At 39.0% G+C, this 21,849-nt stretch overlaps 1 long non-coding RNA gene across 1 annotated transcript; it reads left to right on the top strand.

Moving 5' to 3' along the window:
* Positions 1-241: 241 nt before the first annotated feature.
* Positions 242-5,677, top strand: LOC134325669 (uncharacterized). The gene is made up of 3 exons (XR_010014314.1): positions 242-285; positions 5,314-5,340; positions 5,556-5,677. It is a non-coding gene; the product is annotated as an uncharacterized LOC134325669 (long non-coding RNA).
* Positions 5,678-21,849: the final 16,172 nt, after the last annotated feature.

Raw genomic sequence — 21,849 nt, 5'->3', positions numbered from 1 at the left:
TTACAGGAAAGCGTGTTAACATGGCAAAAGATGTAGATCTTTTAGATCTTTTAGCTCTCTTGGTGGGCTGGTTTAAAACACAGGGGGTTTCTGGACATGCACAGGGCCCAGTGGGCCTCGTGCATGCTGGCAGGTGTGCCAGGGTTTGCATGATAGATTTCATGCAACGGCACCATGAGTGGATTCTAATGTTGGGAATCTTTCTCTCTCTTTTTCCTTCCCCGTCTTTCTTCCCCTTTTGTCTCCCCCATGCTGATGCGACACCAGAGGCGAACCGCATCCCAGGTAAGTCTACACCAAAAACATGGAATTTTTAGTTTTGTTGTTTATCAAAATTGATTGTTTAATTAAAGTATATGTATACCATTTAGAGATGCAAAAATGCTTATTGTCTATGGCATAATAAATACATTGACATTCCTATATACTAGAAGGGTTCATTATATTAGAAACCTATAAGTTACAGTGTATCACAAAAGTGAGTACACCCCTCACATTTCTGCAAATATTTCATTATATCTTTTCATGGGACAACACTATAGACATGAAACTTGGATATAACTTAGTCAGTGTACAACTTGTATAGCAGTGTAGATTTACTGTCTTCTGAAAATAACTCAACACACAGCCATTAATGTCTAAATGGCTGGCAACATAAGTGAGTACACCCCACAGTGAACATGTCCAAATTGTGCCCAAAGTGTCAATATTTTGTGTGACCACCGTTATTATCCAGCACTGCCTTAACCCTCCTGGGCATGGAATTTACCAGAGCTGCACAGGTTGCTACTGGAATCCTCTTCCACTCCTCCATGATGACATCACGGAGCTGGTGGATGTTAGACACCTTGAACTCCTCCACCTTCCACTTGAGGATGCGCCACAGGCGCTCAATTGGGTTTAGTCCATCACCTTTACCTTCAGCTTCCTCAGCAAGGCGGTTGTCATCTTGGAGGTTGTGTTTGGGGTCGTTATCCTGTTGGAAAACTGCCATGAGGCCCAGTTTTCGAAGGGAGGGGATCATGCTCTGTTTCAGAATGTCACAGTACATGTTGGAATTCATGTTTCCCTCAATGAACTGCAGCTCCCCAGTGCCAGCAAAACTCATGCAGCCCAAGACCATGATGCTACCACCACCATGCTTGACTGTAGGCAAGATACAGTTGTCTTGGTACTTCTCACCAGGGTGCCGCCACACATGCTGGACACCATCTGAGCCAAACAAGTTTATCTTGGTCTCGTCAGACCACAGGGCATTCCAGTAATCCATGTTCTTGGACTGCTTGTCTTCAGCAAACTGTTTGCGGGCTTTCTTGTGCGTCAGCTTCCTTCTGGGATGACGACCATGCAGACCGAGTTGATGCAGTGTGCGGCGTATGGTCTGAGCACTGACAGGCTGACCTCCCACATCTTCAACCTCTGCAGCAATGCTGGCAGCACTCATGTGTCTATTTTTTAAAGCCAACCTCTGGATATGACGCCGAACACGTGGACTCAACTTCTTTGGTCGACCCTGGCGAAGCCTGTTCCGAGTGGAACCTGTCCTGGAAAACCGCTGTATGACCTTGGCCACCATGCTGTAGCTCAGTTTCAGGGTGTTAGCAATCTTCTTATAGCCCAGGCCATCTTTGTGGAGAGCAACAATTCTATTTCTCACATCCTCAGAGAGTTCTTTGCCATGAGGTGCCATGTTGAATATCCAGTGGCCAGTATGAGAGAATTGTACCCAAAACACCAAATTTAACAGCCCTGCTCCCCATTTACACCTGGGACCTTGACACATGACACCAGGGAGGGACAACGACACATTTGGGCACAATTTGGACATGTTCACTGTGGGGTGTACTCACTTATGTTGCAGCTATTTAGACATTAATGGCTGTGTGTTGAGTTATTTTCAGAAGACAGTAAATCTACACTGCTATACAAGTTGTACACTGACTACTCTAAGTTATATCCAAGTTTCATGTCTATAGTGTTGTCCCATTAAAAGATATAATGAAATATTTGCAGAAATGTGAGGGGTGTACTCACTTTTGTGATACACTGTATATTAGCAACCTGTTGGTAAAAACCTATATTAACAACCTAGTGGTAACCTATTGGTAAGAACCTATATTATCAACTTTGTGGTAACCTATTGGTAGCACCCAATCTTAGCAATCTAGTGGTAACCTATTGGCAACACCCAAACTTAGCAACGTAGTGGTAACCCATTGATAAAACCTATATTATCAACTTAGTGGTAACCTAATGGTAAGAACACACCCATATTAGTAACCTACTGGTAAGAATATTATATTGGCAACCTACCAGTAACCTATTGGTAACAAACTATATTTGAAACCTAGTGGTAACCTATTGGTAACAACCTATATTAGAAGCCTATTGGTAACAATCTATATTAGAAGCCTGTTGGTAACAATCTATATTAGAAGCCTGTTGGTAACCTTTTGGTAAGAACCTATATTATCAACTTAGTGGTAACCTATTGGTAAGAACCTATATTAGAAACCTATTAGAAACCTATTGGTGAGGACCTATATTAGAAACCTATTAGAAACCTATTGGTAACAACCTATATTAGAAACCTATTGGTAAGAACCTATATTAGAAACCTATTCTTGAGGACCTATATTAGAAACCTATTAGAAACCTATTGGTAACAACCTATATTAGAAACCTATTGGTAACCTATTGGTAAGAACCTATATTATCAACTTAGTGGTAACCTATTGGTAAGAACCTATATTAGAAACCTATTAGAAACCTATTGGTGAGGACCTACTGTATATTAGAAACCTATTAGAAACCTATTGGTAAGAACCTATATTAGAAACCTATTAGAAACCTATTGGTGAGGACCTACTGTATATTAGAAACCTATTAGAAACCTATTGGTAACCTATTGGTAAGAACCTATATTACAAACCTATTAGAAACCGATTGGTAACGACCTATATTAGAAAACTATTGGTAACAACTTATATTACAAACCTATTAGAAACCTATTGGTAACAACCTATATTATGAACGAAGTGGTAACCTAATGATAAGAACCTATATTAGCAACCCATTGGTAACGCCCAGTCTTAGCAACTTAGTGGTAACCCATTGCTAATAACCTATATTATTAACTTAGTGTTAAACTATTGATAAAAACCTATTTTAGCAGCCTATTGCTAACAAGTGTATATGATCAATCATGTAAGTATGCAAAATCCATTGACAAAAAGCCAAAAGACAGTTTTTTCAAACAGCTTAATAAGGAGTTAAAAGTATGTTGTTGTAAAGTTGTTATTGTGAAGTTAGAAGCATCAACGCTACAGCTGAGAAGCCACACAAGCTCACAGTGTAATACTGTAAACCACTAAACCCTGTGGCTCCTAAAATAAGTTTCTTAATTAAAGTTATTGGGAGCTTCTAGTTAATGAAATGACTTTTTTATAAGTTGCCTCACATACAAAGTACCTTTCCAAATGTTAAAAAGCATCACGACTGTACGAATGATAGCATGAAGTAGCCTGTTAGGGTAAAACGACCTGAGCTTATACTCATTCAACACCGTTGGCATAAGACCTGCCTCACAGTCACCATTCCAGTTTATCTACCAACATCAGTGGCTACACCAGTTAAGCTCCTGTGGCAAAATAAAAATGAATCCCAGCAATCATTTAATTAAAATCCTTGTTGAAAGCAAGTTTCAGTAAGAGTAACAGCTGTTACAGCAGATTTTTAACAGCACATGAACAGTGGATTCAGAAAATTCTTCAGACCCTTGCTGTGGCACTCCATATTGTGGTCAGGTGCACATAGTTTGCTTTACTGTTTAATGTGCCTAAAACTCAATTGGAGTTCGTCTGTTGTAATTTCAGTTGATTGGATGAAATTTTGACAGGCACACTCCCGGTCAATAAGGATGTGCAGTTTAAACTATGTTTTTAGGGTAAACTTCAAGCCAGAAAGTCCATGGTACTGTCCTTGATTTCAAATTGTGGCAAGGCATAGATAAGGACAAGGATATAAAAAAATACATAAGATTTAGGCTGTTCCCTGGACTACTGTGGCCTCAATAATTTTGGTCCAACCTTGAAAGCTCCTAGATCTGATCAAATTAGGCATCTGGGCAAAAATGGTCCAGGTCATGGAGGTTAAAAGATTCCAATAGCCTCTCTAAAAGAGCTCCAAAAGTTCTGTGCAGAGATTGAAGGACCTACTGGACATATAATAAACCGGGCCACTGTTAAGTAATAAGCATATGACGACTTGTAGAGGGGTCTGGTAACATAAAAAACAAAAAAATGACCTGGTCTACTAAAAAAAACTAAAACCTTATTTAAGCAGAACAGCAAGCACTGTATCTGGTAAATAACAAGCACATGGCTAATTCCATCCTTACTGTGAAACATTAATGAGTAAAAATGCTCATATCCATTAAAAATTAAGTCCACAATGCAAAACATAATGCAAAAAGTCAAGGGGTCTGAACACTTTCTGAATCTATTGTACACATATTGAAGACATGTAGTGTGTGTCAAGAATGTATATCGTTCAGTGTGTCTAAAATGTTTATATAGTTTAGGGACTAAATGTCAGTACTGGCCTCAGTTTTAAAAGAAATACACCCTGTACGCAGCCCACTAGACAAATTGGAATGCCGATTTCAAACCAGACTGAATGGGCACAAATAGGGACAGTGGTAGCCTAGTTGGTAGAGCTTTGGTCTATCAATCGATAGGTTGTGGGTTAATGATCCCGGGTCTGCCATGCAACCACTGTTGGGTCCTTGAGCAAGACCCTTAACCCTTTAGGCTCCCAGGGTGCCCTGCACTCTGACCCTAGCTTCCAATTGAACTGGGATACGCAAAATCACTGTACTGTACATGTGTACATGTATATATGACTGACAAAGGCATACTTAATTCTAAATGCCCACACACATTCCAAAACCTTGTAGGACATGTGTGTAAGGGGTTCTTTTCAAATTAATGCCAATGGTTTTGAAATGAGATGTCTGATAAGCTCATGGTCATACGTTTAACCGTATTGTGAATATTGTTATGTATTTATAAAATATAAAAATAACTAAATACTTATCTGGAGCTATGTCTTTATTGTTTTAATGCTTGTTGCCGATTTACAATATTAATAGAGAAATAAAAAAATCAAAAGTAGGTTTAGGATATTGGGATATTTATATATTTTATAGTATTTGAATGTCATTCTAATATTATTATGTGTATATTTTACAGTGTGGTTACATTTATATGAATAAATATATATTTTTTTTTTTTCATTATTTTTCTCTTAAAGGCTTGGCACACATGATGGCAGAACAAGGTACATCATTCCTCTCTACTCTTTTCTACAAAATTAAAAAAATTGGGTTTGCAAATCAAAATGCCTGGTTTGTATTTGCAAGTGTGTGTACTGAATGAGTTTACTAGTATATATAGATTATCATTGTTTTTTCTAAAATGCTCTTTCTCTCTCTCTCTTTTCACAAATGCCCTCCATTTGTGGATTTGCTCCTCTTTCAACCTGCACTTCTGTAGCCAAGGGCAAAGGTATTGCACTCCTTTTCTCCTGAGCTGTGCTGTGATTGAGCTCTGCTGTGTGTTTGCTTTCTGCATGTACTGTAGTGTTCCTCACTTATGGCTGCGTGTGTACCTGGATTAAACAGACTAATTAAATAAGCTTTTGTTAAGCGTAAACAGACAGAAGGTTTGAACTTCTTGCTTTTAACGCCGCTGTTTTGCCCTGATGCGTTTGCAGCAGATGTTCAGGGTTAAAATTCACAGCTTCAGTAACGATGCGGGCCGGTTCACAAGTCTGACGTGTGGAGCGTTGTGGAAATCTTATCTTGAATATGAAAAATGAGGGTTTTTTTAGCATAATGATGGATAGCTGATGTGGATTTGAGAAATCTCTGAATGTTCCCTGGATGGATGACCTGGTGTTCTGAAAAGTAGACAATCACCATTAATACTTTTCAAGGGACACAGTGACTGTGCTTAATCTGTAACCATTCTGTACTATTTCATCTAAAAAATAAAATAGGCTCAGCTCCAGGACCATGGTGCTCATGGTTTTGAGAGGGCTGATGTGCAATACAAGGATTTAATTGTACCTTCATCATCATGCACTGTCTGTTTTATTTTGTACACCATATGATTGCAATGCTACTTAATATGCATTTCCTATGGAACTATTTTCACCAACAATGTTACTTTTAATTCGTGTTTGTGTTGCATTAATTATGGCATAGTCCTGTGGTAGTGTGTGAGTGGGGGTGGGGGGGGGTGGGTTGTTGTTGGGTCTGTATACGGCTAAATAGTGACACATTGCTTATGTAGTAAAATCTGGGATGCTGGTGAGAACTGTTCTTTCAGATTTCTTTAGTTTTTACCTGATGTTTAAAGTGAATTTTGCAGCCGAAGTCAAAAGTTTGTATCCACTTGCTGCTCAGGTGGTGCAGCGGTAAAACACGCTAGCACACCAGAGCTGACATTTCGAACTCGTCGGTTCGAAACTCAGCTCTGCCATCCAGCTGGGCGGCTATATAAAAAAAACAGTTGGCTTGTTGTTCATACAGGGTGGGAAGCCAGATAGGGACCTCATAACTGATGCAATTACGACCTTTGCTGGCTGATTGATGGTGCCTGCACAGAGTCGAGGAATAATGCGTTGATTCGTGCTGATTTGCAAATTAACTTACCTCGTGTGGGTGAAAAAATTGGCTACTGCACACGTGTTGGAGGGGGCATGTGTCAGTCTTGCTCACCTCAATCAGCAGTGGAGATCAGGATCAGTAGAGAGGAAGCATAATGCAATCGGGTAATTGGACACGACTAGATTGGGAAAATTGGGAAAAATGCAACAACAAAAAAGGGTTCATATCCATTAGCATCCAGGGATGTTTCTTGTCATGGCAGGATCAGGAATTCAGTCATTTTTGCATCTGTTATTTTCTCTGTGACTGAACAAATTGAATTATGTGGCCTTTTGATTCATTATTAGTGATAGTGTTCAATTTTTCTAATCTTTTATTATATAGTTTAAGGGCTAAAGACCAGTACTGGTCTCAGTATTTAAAGTAATCCACCCTATACACAGTCCTTTAGAGAAATTGGAAATTGGAATGACAATTTCAATCCAGAATGAATGGTCACAAATGAGGACAATGGTTGCCAAGTTGATAGAGCTTCAGTCTATCAATCCATAGGTTCTTGTTTCTGGAGCTTCTGGTGGCACGGTGGCTCAGGGGGTATCACTGTTTTTTGAATTTAATCTGACCATCCAAGGTGAGAAATGTTCAGGTATAGTCAGTCAAAGTCACCAATTAGACACTTGTCTTTTTGATACATTGGGGACACAGAGATGAAAAAGGGTGCAACAAATGGGCAAATACAGTCAGTTATTGTATACTCACAATGTTTATATTTATGGGAGGTCAGCCTAGTAAATAATCAATGTACCTCAGTGTATTTACCACATAATTGTACCTATTAAAATGCTCAGTAAGTGTATATCGGCCTCATGTTAAGCTAATTTCAAGGGTGGCTCGGTGGTTAGCACAGTCGCCTCACAGCAAGAAGGTCCTGGGTTTGATCCCCAGGTGGGCGGTCCAGGTCCTTTCTGTGGGAGGTTTGCATGTTTTCCCTGTGTGTCACGTCAAAGATGTGCAAGTGAGGTGAATTGGAGATATTAAATTGTCCATGATTGTGTTTAATATTGAACTTATGAACTGATGAATTTTGTGTAACCAGTAACTACCTGTCCTGTCATGGATGTAACCAAAGTGTGTAAAACATGATGTTAAAATCCTAATAAATAATAACTGGAGCTCCCAAATCAAGACAGACTTGGATTTAATCTGACCATCCAAGGTGAGAAATGTCCAGGTATAGTCAGTCAAAGTCACCAATAAGGAACTTGCCACTTTGATAAATTGGATACAGAGATAAAAAGTGTGCAACAAATGGGCAAATACAGTCAGTTATTGTATACACACAACCTTTATCTTTATGGGAGGTGTAGCCTAGTAAATAATCAATCTACACCAGTGTATTTACACAATAATTGTACTATTCAAGTGCTTAGTGAGTGTACATCAGCCTCATGTAAAGCCAGTTAAAAGCCACATGCTGGTCAGTGTGGTCACTTTCATTTCAGGTTGACGTATTGGTGCATATTTGTCAGTGGTGCATCATGGTCACTGTCATCCTGTAGTCGTGTCTCAGGTTTTCTCCCACGCTCTGCACTAAATCCCTCATTGTGACTAGACATTATTACAGTGACATCATTACAAATCAGCCACACTGTCTGCAGTGGTTAAAACCACAGGGTTTCCAGTTGGGAATCCAATCTGAACACGGATAAAAATAATTCATCTGCCAGGCTGTTTTTATCTTCGTCTGTCAGATGTGTGCACTGGACGTAGCTGTGATTGGACCTGGTAATTGTAAAATGTATTTTTGTTCCTTTAGAGGTGGCTCCTTTATTTAAATGATCCTCTCAGACAACATGCAGTGATTGTATTTTGTTGTATTTGATGTGTTATTTGTTTAGGGTTGGATTCATTGGTTTGAGTTCATATAAGATTTAATGCTGATCACATTTTCAACATTTAGTAGACGTCTTTATCAAAAGTGACCTACATTTCTGTGACAGTATTCTGTCTGAGCTAGTGATGGTTAAGGGCCTTGCTCAAGGGCCCAACATTTGCAACCTGGCACTGGTGGGGCTTGAACCAGCGACCTTTTGATTCTTAGTTCTGTACCTTTACCACTAGACTAGGCTACACATTAATAAGAATGTCCAGTAAGAATGTTTTACCATTTACATACACTGTGTAAGGGAATTCTTGGATATACTGTACACTATACTGCCAAAAGTATATGGACACCTGATTACAAACTTCTTGGACATCCAATTTCAAAATGACCTTTATGTGATCTATTTAGCTATAACAGCCACTCTTCTGAGAAGGCTTCTCACAAAACTTTTAAGTATATCTGTGGGGAATTTGTGCCCATTAAGTCAAACAAGCATTTCTATGGCTGGGCACTAATGTTGGTCAAGAAAGTTTCAGCTGATGTTTTGTAGTGGTCAGTTCATTCCAGAGCTGTTCAGTGGTGCTGAGGTCAGGGCCCTGTGCAGGACACTGGATCTTTTTTTTAAATCAAGCTTTTCTTCATGTATTTATAGAGCTTGCTTTGTACATAGGTACAGTCATGCTGGAACAGGAAAAGGCCTTCCCTAAACTGTTGCTGCAAAGTTGGAAGCATAAAATTTATTTATTACAGCTGGTAGCAATTGTTGTGGCTGAAGCACATGGGTTTAATAAAGGAATATACCAAACCTGACATGTAAACTGGTGTGTGTGTGTGTGTGTGTGTGTGTGTGTGTGTTTACCTGCATAAGTAACTGAACTACTGGAACCAAACCCCCACCAGTTTGGGTTCTTGTATATTTTTGTGGGTGTGGGTGTTTAGAAAATATGAATAACATATAATAACATAAAGTGCAACTTCATCAACCTCCAGGGTGACACAGTGGCTAAGTGGGTAGCACTGTCGCCTCACAGCAAGAAGGTCCTGGGTTCGATCCCCAGATGGGGCCGTCCGGGTCCTTTCTGTATAGAGTTTGCATGTTCTCCCCGTGTCTGCATGGGTTTCCTCCGGGAGCTCCGGTTTCCTCCCACAGTGCAAAAACGTGAGGTGAATTGGAGACACAAAATTGTCCATGACTGTGTTCGATATAACCTTGTGAACTGATTAACCTTGTGTAATAAGTAAGTACCATTTCTGTCATGAATGTAACCAAAGTGTAAAACATGACGTTAAAATCCTAATAAACAAACAAACATCAGCCTCCTAAAAACATGAATAAGGTGGATTTGCATGCTGTGGAATAAGAGAAGGTGGGTGAACGATTGTTACCCTGCGATAAAGCTGCATTTAATTTTGATTTCAATGATCTTACAAGGATGTAAAAAGATCTAAATACGTTTAACCGTATTAAACGTTCTAAATAAAACGCAATCTAAAATAAATCTTAAAAAGATTATATAATTATAATACTTCTCCCTTTCTTTTAATTCTCGGTTGGTTTTAATTTCACTGATTATTTAAATGCTTTCTCTTCACGTCTCTCACCTTCCATCTCTTCCTCTCAGATTATAAATATCTCAGAGGGCCGCTAGACGATTGTGTGGGGTGTAAATTTGAGGGTTGTGTGTTTGTGTTTCACTTCTTACTTGCTTGTGCTGATTTATTTATTTATGTATATATTTGTTTTTAAGGTAGGTTGTATAAAAGGTTTTTACCCATTGGGGAGTTTTCGGATGTTTTTAATAGACATTACCCTGCACACAGACATGCTGACCTTTCAGAAAGTGCTGCAGGAGAAACTGTACAGAGAAAGGAAACAGTGAATCATGCCTGACTGATAAACTCGTGTGAGATAATGAATTGCAGACATTATGCAAATAGTATGCTAATTATCTAATCAGATTTGATTCCATTAAGGCTGGGCCCTGCTCGGGAACCTTGAGCAGGCGCTGATAATCAAGCAATGATCATCTCTCTCATCTATCTCATTTCTCTCTGAGGACTGAACTCCCTCAAGCCCACAATTTATTTGTCCCAGACGTCATATCGAGTCGAACAGAATGTGGAATTAAATAGTAAATTAATGGACTGAAAGTTTTTTTTTTAGAGACCTGAGAGCCACTGTTGTGCATTTTATTATTATTTTACCCATTTCAAGAAACAGTTTCTTGTGATCAGATTTACCAGATTTACAAAATTAATAATTTTTGGAAAAGCTTAGCAGCAATAGTGACAGCAGTATCACAGTAATCTACACAATTTGACCAAAAGTTTGGACACCTGAATATGACCTTGCAAAACAATAGACATTTCAAACCCATATGGAGTTGGTACACCTTTGCGGCTATACCAATCTCACAATCCCACAGGACTTTGGAGTGAGTCTGATTGAGTTTGGGAAACCTTTGGGCTCGGTGCAGTTTCTCAACACCAAGCCCATGTGTTTATGGGCAACCCAAATTAAAAACATGGGCTTGTGTCCCAAATTAAAAGATTTACCTTTCTTTTTCTTGCAAATACTGCCCAAAATACTTTCTACCCAGGTAGTAATGGAGGATTTATTGTCCCAGTTCCCATATTGGATTGAGGAGGTCCATGTCCTGGGAGGTGTCCCAGCCTCTAATCCTTCTCCTCTCAGCTCCAGTGTGTGTTTTCATTAGCATAGCCGCTAGTGACAGGGTGCACGGTGGCTGCCCCGCTGAAGACAGCAGCCCTGAGAGGGAGGTGCCGGATAGCATGTGTGAGCGTAAGATAATGAAATCTTTATCACACGTTTGAAAAAGCCTGTAATTCCATTTGCTCTTTTAATCCTTGACTCACTTTGTTTTCATGTCACTTCACAATCAGGGAGCCGGGAAGTGGCTGTTAGCCAGACTCCACAGTGTGGCTGTTTGCCCTCATGGCTTCTGTCTTTCAAAGCCAAAGAAAGAACAACAAACATTTGAAAACCATTGATTAAATAAAGACGTATGAAGAGACATAAATATGAGTATGATATCTAAAGGCCTTCATTCCTTGTAACAAATATCTGCAGTGGGCACTTTTATTTTCAGGGATATTGGTGAGTCTATCAAGCATTGTGGTGATGCTACATTCTCTGTTTTTGTGAACATCTTTCATGCAATTTGTCCAACACTAGCATGGCTGTATTTGTCAAAATGAACATTAACAAAATTAGATGTTGAGTGGTCGTTCTGTTGGGCCCTTAAGCAAGGCCCTTCCTCCCTCAATTGCTTACACTGTATACTGTAAGTTGCTTTGGATAAAAGCGTCTGCTAAATGCTAAAAATGTAAATAATAATAATAAAATTAGTAGTACTAGTAGTAATAATAATAGTACTAACAGTACTGCTATTAATAATAATAATAATAATAAATTTAATTTGTAACACACTTTACATTTGTAACGCACAATCTCAGTGCCATAAGATAAAAGACATCACTACAAATAATTAATAAATAAATAAAATATTACTGCTACTACTACTACTAATAATAATAATAATAGTAGTAGTAGTAATAGTACTAACAGTGCTACTACTACTTTTGTTATTATTTATAGTAGTAATAATATATATTATTAATAATAAAATTGCTGTTATTACTATCATTGTTATTATTTATACAAATACTACTACTACTACTACTACTAATAATAATAATAATAGAACCAAAATAATTGATAATCGACAATAATTTGTAAAAAACTGTATATTTACTGCACAGGGAAGGATGTAAACAAACAAGCTGCTCCCACAGTTACAGAAATTGAATAAAAAAAGGGGGTTACATGTGAAGCTGTCAGGAACAAAATTTTATAATATACACCTAAAATCAGACTTGATTTTGATGTTAACATACAGTGCATAAACTGTAAAACAAGGATTCTGGGTAAATGTTTTGTATAAATCATTTGTTTATTAGTTTAAGGTGCTGGTGGGTGGGCGTGCCATTACATTAAATAACTTCAGATGGGTTTGAGGAATTAACTCTATTACATCCTACACTAGAAACCTGTGCTACCAGGGGTCCTATTTCCCGCTGCAAAATGTAAAGTACCTATCTACTTACCTACTTATACTCACTGTAAATTACATTTTTGAAAATAATAATAGAAGTGTCTTGTTTTAATTAATTACACATTATAAGAACTCCTCTATCTTACAATATTGGGAGTTTTCTATAATTTGATTATATGTTATTGTAAACCTCCTGCTGCTTTGTTTTTGTTTGGATTTGATTGGATTGCTCAGTTGTAGATTTTGGTGGAAGATGTTCATTTTTTTTTATGTTTTGCTCAGATGTTGTAATGGCACTTGCTACTAACAGGGTACATGGAGCTTCTGCTCTGTCCCTGTGTTCCTAGCGTGGTGCTCTGGCCTTGTTCGGCCTCATCAGTATAGAAGCAGCTCTCGAGAGAGTGTGTGAGCGTTGGCGTGAGGCGTCCGCTGATCAGCAGTGCCGTGTTCCCCACGTTCCCTCTCATGTAATCAGGGCAGGTAGCTCAGGGTGCCCTCCATTCCAATTATCCTCATCATGCTCCATTCTGTTCTTCCACCTCTTCCATCTCTTCAGCTACTGTAACTGAGACCACAGGGCTAAACCCCACCCCCCAGGACCATTCAACCAATCACACATTACATACCAACCCCCCCAGAAGTCTTACACACGCACAAAAGCACACATGAATAAATGCAGGCCCTATAATTGCCTCCATTTCCCCCAGGCACACCTGACAAATTCGGCTACTGTACACACCGATTCATTTTAAAGTCCCCGAGGAAGGCCTGTGCCGTTTGATTATGACTGAATGTAATTTTTGCCCCCACCCATCCTCGATATGTACTGCTGCAGTCTTTTGTCTCAAGGGATAAAAGAATGGGGATTGGGGGGGGGGGGGGGGGGGGGGGGGGGTACTTGTGGACCTCCCTGATTGCAGCAAGCTGGCTTGACTTGAAAGCTGCCAGATGAACAGCAAACTGATAATTATTGGCTCAAATAGGCAATCAGCAGGACGAGTGTGCATGCAGCCAATCAAATGCCTTGTGTCATTTGCATTGGGGGGGGGGGGGGGGGGTGGCAGACGACCTTTACAAAAGGGATTTAACCCATTACTCACCTGATAGTCTGGTAACACATTTGGAAGCTTTCTAAGCAGGAGAAATGAGATAATTGTTGTAGGATGTAATAAACACATCCTAAAATTGCAAGAACAATAATTGTAGGACCTCAGTGGTTAACTAAGCTTTAATGTTTGGAAAATGATAGATTCAGATTTGAGATTTTTGCTTTTACGCTCCTCACTTGCCTCCCACCCACAAAAAATAGTAAACAAAATGTATTTAAAAATAAAAACTGTATAATTTGCACTGTAGCGACATCAATTGCCTAATTTACCATTGCAATTTGTGTTATACATTGTGTCAAATTATTCATATGATAAAATCAAAGTTTAGATTAGAAGGAAATGGGTTGAAGAGTAACAAGGGTTTTGATTGGAATTGCAAGCTCAGCATCGAATTAAAGTTGACGTTTTGGGCCAGGTTTTAGCCTACAGCTATGTTTTGCTGATTCAGCAAACATTCATATCTACAGACAGAAGTGCTTTAAGGGAGGAAAATTATTGGTTCCTCATGAGCTTTACTGGATCAAACTGGATTTACTGACCAGTTTTTATTTACATTGGGATAGAAATAAGTATTGTTAAATGATCAGAAATGAGTACTGGAATAAATCAAATAGCATTTTGTTGAGTCTGTTCAAAAACCTATTGAGCTGCCTACTGCCTACCTGAGCAGCTGCCTCAGTAGAGAGGATTCTAATAAGACATCAAACTTATAAGGCAGGTTATTTAGATGCACTACTTAGACAGCAATTATGGTGATGATGTCACCGCAGTTTTAACTTTTAGCAGTTAGCCTCAGGCCATTCAAACCATTGGGCTGAGGTGGCACAACATGCTAGCACGCCTCCCTCTGTGTGCCGAAAATGGTTAAACTCCCCCTGACGTGCCCGAATTTACAAATAAAATACACTGCTGCACCTTTTTATTTACATTTGAAAAGAACTCCATTCGTTGTTCCACATTTATCCGCCATTTTTGTAAGAAAAGTTGTGCCGCACTGAATGCTGGGATTGCCTTCACTGCTAAGGAAGCATCGGACGCTCCCTCGTTATTCAGTCAGATCATCACTTAGAATTAAACCACCTCAGTAGGAGCATGTTAAGGTATATAAGGATTCAGACAGCTCTTTTTCTCAGGATGTATGTAGGATGATGTAAAATGCGTCTATGTAGAGAGATCACTATGTTTTTGGACAGACCCATAGTGTAAAGTGCAGATATGGTCCTACACCTGAATTAATTTTATACCATAATGCCACTGATTGTCTGGTACCATCACAAAAGTTGCATTTGCAAATGTTATATGACGGCATGCTTCATAATGTAAAAATAAATGGCACCTGTGTTAAGGTTAATTAAATAAGTCGTTTTATATACCAGATCTCTGTTCTTTGCATCTAAAGAAGTGATTCACAGCCTCACTTTCACTTTTACTGCCCTAAAAAGTATAAACATATTTTCCTGAAACTCCACTTTGGGCCTGTTTATTGTTTATTTAAAATTATATTTTATAAGTCATGAATAAAACTGTAAATCTTTAGGATTTCACCGCAGTGAAGTAGTGGATAGACGATGTTGTTGCCTTGTCTCCTTTTGAACACATGCTGTGCTGGTTTGGGGGACAGGGTCTGACAGCAGGCAAGCAATAAGCAGAATCATTTAATGGAGCAAGACGGCTGGTGAAGGACTCACAGCATGATTCAAAACCGCATATATGAAACACAATATGTCTAAATTACCCCTGGCAAGTTGCCGCCCTAGACATTTGTCTGTGCTGGCTAATATAAGTTTTATATACAAATACTGAAACTTTGTTTTTATTAGTTGCTTGTTTTGTTTGCTTTCTGTATTTAGTGTGCAGGGTAGGTATTAACAGTACTGTGAGTGGAGTTTTTGCCAATATTCAGATTACATTCATAAAAAAGCATTTAATTCTAAAAGACAGGACGACAATGACATATAAAGTATAAGTAAATTTGCTTTGAGACTATGTCTATTGTACAAAGCATTATACAAACAAATCTGACTTGACTTAAGAGAGTGATGGAGAAATAAATTGGGAGGCTGAGATGGTACAAGACTGATAGATGAAATAAGATGGTTCCAGCAGAGACAGATGTTATACACAGTAAAATCACTGCAACATTAAATCATTTACAATTTTTACTTTGAAGAATCTTAAGTCTAAATGTTGCTTTGTAGAATTAATTTGCTGTCCTTAGGAATAATGTTAATAATAAGGTTTATTCTCCATCACTATCCAAACCTTCAGTGAGGCTTTATTTGGTGTGTAACTGCTGTTAACTGTTGAATCTTTTTTCCATAGAAAACAAATACTGCTGTATTTTAAGCATGAATCTGAAAACACTGTTATTTTTTGTCCTTAAAGGTTAATATCTTTGCAAGATTTTAGGGAAAATAATTCTGTACTGGAAATTAAAGTTTGTTTATTTGTTTATTAGGATTATAACGTCATGTTTTACACTTTGGTTACATTCATGACAGGACAGGTAGTTACTCATTACACAAGTTTTATCAGTTCACAAGTTTATATTGAACACAGTCTTGGACAATTTTAGTGTCTCCAATTCACCTCACTTGCATGTCTTTGGACTGTGGGAGGAAACCGGAGCACCCGGAGGAAACCTACGCGGACACGGGGAGAACATGCAAAGTCCACACAGAAAGGACTCGGACTGCCCCACCTGGGGATCGAACCCAGGAAATTAAAGTAAAAAAACTCTAATTTCACTTGTTTTCACATATATGTTTTCATTTGTATTCACAATATAAATCTGAATAAATCTCTTTCACCAGAAACAAGAAATCAATTATTTTATTGTTTAAATCATATTTTAAAGGTGATAATACCTGTATATTTGTATAATAATAATAGTATTAATAATAATAATATTAATAATAATAATAATAATACAACATTGATATTATTTTATGATTAATACAATACAGCCTATTATTTAAAAACAATTTAAATAAATGTCTGTTTAATTATTGTGTTATTACATAAAATAAAATACTAAATATTTAATATTTATTTAACTTTTACATATTTTTTAAATGTAAAATGGAATCAACTAATGCAATTTCATGAAGCATACAATATTTTATGATATAATAATAATAATAATAATAATAATAAATGCTTTTTTAATAACTTAGTAACAAATCATGTAACATTGTAAATCTAAATATAACACAATCAATATGTTTAAAGGAAACATTATTTTTATTATTAAAACTTATTATTATTGGTAAAACAATTACACTGATATTGCACAATAGATAGTTTACATTTTTTAGCAAGCATTTAATCTAAAAAAATAAAGAATAAAAATCAAACACACATCTACTTTGTCAGACTTACTACATGGCGAGTGGTATAATACCGTCGTTTACATGCTGGACCCGTGAGACTTTTACCGTGTGTGTATGGCTGTACTCTGGTCGGTGAGGTCTGTACACCGGGCTGTAATTGCACTAGGAAAGGGCAGACGTGGGCATATGGCGCTGGGGAGCGCGTCTATTGATCCACATTACTCAGTGTGAAAGCAGACGAAACTGGGCTTTCATCTCCAGAGCTGCTCTTTAATAATGATGTAAATGAAATGAGCCTATTTAAGCCGTGTAATGAGTATTGATTCTGGTCATCTGAGATCATGATGGTTTGTGGCGACTGGAGGGTTGGCCTGTGTGTTTAAAGCTTAGAGGGAAAAGAGACACAGGAGAGGATAATGTATGTGCTGCTTACAGAGATTTACATTTACGGCATTTAGGAAAGGCTTTTATCCAAGGCGACTTACAATTGTGACCGTATGCAATCCAAGCAATTGAGACCTAAGGACCTTGCTCTTTGGCCCATCAATTACAACCTGAGGTGGGACTTGAACCAGTAACCATCTGATTACTCATTTATCTCATATCATTTCTATGTATTTGGCAGGAGAAGATGAGACGGTATGAAATCAGAATGGGTAAAGAATATCCAATATAATGTTCATTAGAGACAATGACCAAAATCCTGTTGTCTGGCAGCCACCCCAAAAATAAAAGATGTTTTTGACCATTCAGTTATGAACATGAGTTATCAGTTTTTGTGTGAGGATGTGTTGATTGTTGCACACACAATGACCGAGTGTTGTAGGATAGGGGCTCAGCATCATATTATAATAAAGAGCTGGTGTGGGTTTTGTGGCCGGACAGAAACAGTGAAGGTTTGAATGGATGTCTTTCAGCCCCGTGTGAGCCTGAGCTGGAAATCTGACCCAGACCCACTGAGAAGCACTGGAGTTTATGACCTCATGCCAAATGAGACGTCTGCCAAAAAGAACTGGGTTAAACAATAATGGAGATGACAGCGTAGTGTGTTTTTTTCTAAGGAAAGCGAGTCAATATTTTATCAGAGCTCGATTACGACGTGAACGTTTCCAGGCCCAGATTAAATGTGTTGTCATGTCAGCGAGCATTAGGTTTAGACTGGCACTTCCACTTCACCTGCAGTACTGATGTATCATGTGAACACTGACTTTGAGCAATAGATTGTGGTGGATTCTTAAGCTGTTTTTTTGGACTGTGTATTATGGTTTTAGTACTTGTACTGAGCGTGTGGGGATCTCGACCATGCTTGTGTTTGCTTGTGACACTCTCAAGTTATATATTTTTTTTATGTAAAACCTGTCAGCTAGAGGGGAGTTTGTGAGGGCTTTGGTTTGCATTCATTACTCACTATGCTGAAACACAGATTTGCTTCCACTTCTAGGACTACGGAGTCGGTAATATTTGGGTGGTGGATGATTCTCAGCACTGCAGTGACACTGACATGGTGGTGGTGTGTTAGTGTGTGTTGTGCTGGTATGAGTGGATCAGACACTGCAGCGCTGCTGGAGTTTTTAAACACCTCACTGTCACTGCTGGACTGAGAATAGTCCAAATTATCCAGCCAACAGCACCCCGTAGGCAGCGTCCTGTGACTACTGATGAAGGTCTAGAAGATGACCAACTCAAACATGATGAGCGATCATCTCTGACTTTACATCTACAAGGTGGACCAACTAGGTAGGAGTGTCTAATAGAGTGGACAGTGAGTGGACGCGGTATATAAAAACTCCATCAGCATTGCTGTGTCTGATCCACTCATACCAGCACAACACACACTAACACACCACCACCACCATGTCATTGTCCCTGCAGTGCTGAGAATGATCCACCACCTAAATAATACCTGCTCTGTGGGGGTCCTGACCATTGAAGAACAAGGTAAAAGCAGGCCAAAAATGTATGTAGAGAAACAGATGGACTACAGTCCTTAATAGGACGAGAGCACTATAATGTGCAGAAGTTTTAAAAGTAGTAAATAGCCTTACGTGTTGACCTTCATTCTTCCAGACTGAAACTAGCTAATTGGTAAAAACTGTAGAAACTGTGACTTAACTTCTAAAGTCTGTTTGTAAGTGGCTGCTTATCTGTACGTTATGTCCAGCTGGTTTCTTTTTTAAATGTATGAGCAACCATGCTTGAGTCCAGACTGGTGGGTGATGTTGCTTAATTTGGTTCTGCTTTGAAATTCACCACAGGATTTGGCTTTTGATACTTCATTGTAGCTCGTTCAGATAGATTTCCCAGAATTCCCCTGAGTGCTGTTGTATGGCAGCGCAGTCCCACGGCGTTTGTGGGAACAAAGTGCTCTGATGCCGCGGCTTTAATAGCGGTGTGATATAATCACTCGATTTAATAAATCAGGTGAGAAATCCCACCAGCACAAAGGACAGTTTTACTTCAGGCAAAGTCAATAGCAGAGGGCAGAACATAATTTATCTGGTGCGAGCAGCTGTTGTATGTGGCCAAACAACAGCAGGAATACTGATGGAACTGCTGGAACCTCTGGACTGCACTTTTACTCAAGAGCATACATTTCTTTACAATTATTAAGATTATATCACTGATTATTTAAAACATCTGTAATGTAACATAGTTTATGGCAATATTGGAGAGATTAACTCATTAGTTTGTTAACATTTACTTACTGTATTTAATGACTTGGGTATTTGGTGCATCACAAAGCTTTGATGGCATGCAGCTCAGTGGCAGCTTAGCAGTTAAGGTATTGGACCAGTAATCAGTAGGTTGTCGGTTCAAGCTCCACCACTCTTAAGATGCCACTGTTGGGTCCCTGAGCAAGGCCCTTAACCCTCAATTGCTCAAATTGAATTCAGTCTTAATTGTAAGTAGCTTTGAATAAAAGCATCAGTTAAATGCTGTAAATGTAAATGTGGTGTGTGCATACTTATGAGCAGTTGTGTGTCTACAAATCATGTGTATAAAATGTATCCAGGCTTGGGACCGGCACTGAGAGTGCAGGCAGTTGTAGCCTAGTGGTTAAGGTACTGAACTAGTAATCAAAAGGTCACTGGTTCAAGCCCCACCACTGCCAGGTTGCTGCTGTGATGCCCTTGAGCAAGGCCCTTAACCCTCAACTGCTCAGACTGTATACTGTCACTTCGTTGCTTTGGTTAAAGGCATCTGCTAAATCCTGAAAATGTAAATGAATGTAAAGTGCACTAATGGGTGCGATTGCAAGAGCTTGATGTGGTTGATGTGTAAAAAGTAATGAAGACTGTGGTGAGGTGAAGAGGAGAGTGCAGGCAGGGTGAAGTGAGTAGTGCTGAGTCTCAGGAGTGATTTGTGATGAAAAGCGAATCCTTCTAGTGAAAGGGTAAGTTTACAAGTCAGCAGTGAGACCTGTTATGTTGTACAGCTTGGAGACGGTGGCACTGACTATAATACAGGAGAGGGAGCTGGAAGTGGCAGAGATGAAGATGCTGCGATTCTCATTGGTAGTGACGAGGATGGACAAGATTAGGAAGCAGTTTATTAGAGTAGGATGTTTTGGAGGCAGTTATGAAGGAGCGATTGATATGATTTGGGCATGTGCAGAGGAGGAATGAGAGTTCTGTTAGGAGAAGGGTGCTGAGGAGAAGGTGGTCAAAGAGGAGGTTTATGGATGCGGTGAAGGAGGACATAAAGGTGGTTAGGGTGACAGAGGAGGATGTTCAGGACAGGGCAGGATGGAGAATGATCCGCTGTTGTGACCTCTAATAAGAGAAGTGGAAAGTGGAAAAAGACAACTAACAATATAATTACAGTAACAGATATTTTAGGTAGGCAAAACTTACCCTGAATCTAAGTGTTTTTTGCCTAAATATACAGTAAATACAATATAATTATGCTAGCAAATATACTAAAATTGGAACAGTACAGAAAAGCCCCCTTTTTTGTTAGCCCGCTTTAATGCTGATCTTCAATGGTCAGGACTCTCCCAGGACCACTACAGAGCAGGTATTATTTAGGTGGTGGATCATTCTCAGCACTGCAGTGACACTGACATGGTGGTGGTGTGTTAGTGTGTGTTGTGCTGGTATGAGTGAATCAGACACAGCAGCACTGCTGAAGTTTTTAAATACCGTGTCCACTCACTGTCCACTCTATTAGACACTTCTACCTAGTTGATCCACCTTGTAGATGTAAAGTCAGAGACGATCACTCATCTACTGCTGCTGTTTGAGTTGGTCATCTTCTAGACCTTCATCAGTGGTCACAGGACGCTGCCCACAGGGTGCTGTTGGCTGGATAATTTGGGTTGGTGGACTATTCTCAGTCCAGCAGTGACAGTGAGGTGTTTTAAAACTCCATCAGCATTGCTGTGTCTGATCCACTCATACCAGCACAACACACACTAACACACCACCACCATGTCATTGTCACTGCAGTGCTGAGAATGATCCACCACCTAAATAATACCTGCTCTGTGGTGGTCCTGTGGGGGTCCTGACCATTGAAGAACAGCATGAAAGGGGGCTAACAAAGCGTGCAGAGAAATAGATGGACTACAGTCAGTAATTGTAGAACTACAAAGTGATTCTATATGGTAAGTGGAGCTGATAAAATGGACAGTGAGTGTAGAAACAAGGAGGTGGTTTTAATGTTATGGCTGATCAGTGTATAATAGTAAGGCAAAACGCAATGTGAGAAATGAGAGGTCTTAGGTTATTGCCTATTAATTAACCAATTTGAAATAACATAGTCTTATAACACT

The sequence above is a fragment of the Trichomycterus rosablanca genome, chromosome 13, assembly GCF_030014385.1.
Source record: "Trichomycterus rosablanca isolate fTriRos1 chromosome 13, fTriRos1.hap1, whole genome shotgun sequence".
Taxonomy (NCBI): Eukaryota; Metazoa; Chordata; class Actinopteri; order Siluriformes; family Trichomycteridae; genus Trichomycterus; species Trichomycterus rosablanca.
Note: the sequence above shows the minus strand (reverse complement) of the source record. Positions and strands in the feature narration are given on the sequence as shown.